We start from the raw sequence: 2,641 nt of genomic DNA, 5'->3' as shown, positions 1-2,641 counted from the left end.
ACTCGGGTACAAAGAGGAGGGTACCACAAATGGTGCGTAGGGACTTGGTGTTCGCGGCATTTTTGGAGGATTTGCCGTAATGTGAATATCTGGTCCGTCGTAGACCGTCCCTCCATGAAGCCGGCCTGATGACTTCCCACGAATCTGTTTGCTTGTGGTGTTAGGCGGCGGAGTAGGATTCGGGACAACACTTTGTATGCGGCATTGAGGACAGTGATCGCTCGGTAGTTCTCACAGTCCAATTTGTCGCCCTTCTTGTATATGGGGAATATTACCCCCTCTTTCCACTCCTCCGGTAGCTGTTCTATGTCCCAGATCCGGGCTATCAACCGGTGTAGGCAATCGGCCAACTTATCCGGGCCCATTTTCATGAGTTCAGCTGCGATACCATCCTTCCCAGCCAACTTGTTTCTATTCAGCTGGCGAAAGGCTTCCTTAACTTCACTCATCGTTGGGAGTGGCTCCTCTACGTCGTTGGCTACGCCGGCGATATACCTTCCCCCACCGTCTTGATCTCCTGCATGTGCGCCGTTCAGGTGTTCATCGAAGTGCTGCTTCCACCTCTTGATCACCTCACGATTGTCCGTCAGGATTCCCCCGTCCTTATCCCGGCACATTTCGGCTTGCGGCACGAAGCCTTTGCGGGATGCGTTGAGTTTCTGATAGAACTTTCGTGTTTCTTGGGAACGATACAGCTGCTCCAGCTCCTTGAGCTCCTCCTCCTCCAGGCGGCGCTTTTTCTCCTGGAAAATTCGGACTCGCTGCCTCTTCCGCTGTCGGTGATTTTCCACATTTCGACGGGTGCCTCTTTGCACTACTGCCGCCCGCGCGGCATTCCCTTCCTCCATCACCCTCCTACACTCCTCGTCGAACCAGTCGTTCCGTCGAGATCGCTCCACATAACCGATGACGTTCTCCGCAGCACTGTTGATGGCTGTCTTGATGGTATCCCAACCGTCCTCGAGAGGGGCTTCGTCAAGCTCGCCCTCTGCCGGAAGCGCTGCTTCGACCGATTGCGCGAAGTCTGCCGTGACCTCAGGTTGCTTCACCGAGGCGGGCGCCGGTTTCGTGTGTTGTTCACTATGGAGAGTTTTGGGCGCATCTTCACCATCACCAGATAGTGGTCTGACTCGATGTTGGCGCCTCGACAGCATCTGACGTCGATGATGTCCGAGAAGTGCCGGCTGTCAATCAAAACGTGGTCGATCTGTGATTGCGTTTGGTACGGTGATCTCCAGGTGTACTTGTGTGGGAGGCGGTGCTGGAAAAAGGTACTACGTCCGGCAGTTCGTTTGGAGGCGGCGAAATCAATAAGTCTGAGGCCGTTTTCGTTGGTCAGCTGGTGCGCACTGAACCTTCCAATTGTCGGTTTGAATTCCTCCTCCTGGCCGACCTGAGCATTAAAATCACCGATGACGATCTTGATATCATGTTTTGGGCAACGGTCGTATTCACGCTCCAGCTGCGCGTAAAATTCGTCTTTGTCGTCACTGGTACTTCCAAGGTGAGGGCTGTGCACGTTAATGATGCTGATGTTGAAGAACCGGCCCTTGATTCTCAACCGGCACATTCGTGAGTTGATCGGCCACCACCCGATCACGCGCTTTTGCATCTTTCCCATCACTATAAAAGCTGTTCCAAGCTCGTGTGTGTTGCCGCAGCTCTGGTAGATGGCACGACCATCTGGGTACGATCGTACCGTGGAGCCCTTCCAGCATACCTCCTGCAGTGCTACGATGTCGAATTTGCGGCTCTTCAATTCGTTGGAGAGCACGTGGGTACTACCCACAAAATTTAGAGATCGGCAGTTCCATGTTCCAAGTTTCCAATCGCTAGTCCTTTTTCGTCGCGTGGGTCTTTGCCGATTTCCATCCGAAATATGTTGTGCGTTGTTCGTTGCTTATGTTGTTTGTAGTCACGGACTCGCAAGGCCTGCAGCTAACCCCACTATCTCGCAGGAGGACCGTCGTGATGTTGCTGTTTTGGGTCCTGAACACCACCAGGACGTTGTTGCACTCCGCACGCCGCCCCTGACATGGAGGATAGATGCATACGAAGCCCCCTAACTCAGTCTGCACGCGACCAAAGCATCCACCGGGGTTGGGTACCCGATCTCCGCTAAGGTTGCTCGCACCCCAGCTAGCACCATAGGTTTGTTTATTAAGGAATTTTACTTATAAAGTTTCATTTTGACGAGTGGATCACTTATTAATCTATGTTAGATAGGGGGAGCCGTAATAGTCGCGGCGAAATCGTCACAATAGGTGGTATGAAAAAAACCTAGCAATTGCTTTTGCTAAACCAAATCGAGCAGTCGAGCAGTCGCTTAAAGCAATTGCTTCGGTTGATATGAATAAAGTTTGTTTTGACAGTTGTTTTCTCTGTCAGGAGCTTTTACTTTTAGAACAAGCCTATTTGGTATGAATAAAGCCCAAATCTGAAGTAATCGCTCGACAAATCTCCTAGCAGTTGCTTTATTTTCTAAGCATGCTCGGTAGCAGACTTTTCCAATGAAAAATTCTTTAGCAATATCGTGAATTTATTAAATTAGCAATATTACGCTTCAATACAATTCAAAAAGGCATTTTCAACATGGATAAAGAAAAGTCGCAGTGATAATCTAGCTTTTTTTTCGTATTCC

This window comes from Uranotaenia lowii, chromosome 2, assembly GCF_029784155.1.
Source record: "Uranotaenia lowii strain MFRU-FL chromosome 2, ASM2978415v1, whole genome shotgun sequence".
In the NCBI taxonomy this organism is placed as follows: Eukaryota; Metazoa; Arthropoda; class Insecta; order Diptera; family Culicidae; genus Uranotaenia; species Uranotaenia lowii.
Note: the sequence above shows the minus strand (reverse complement) of the source record.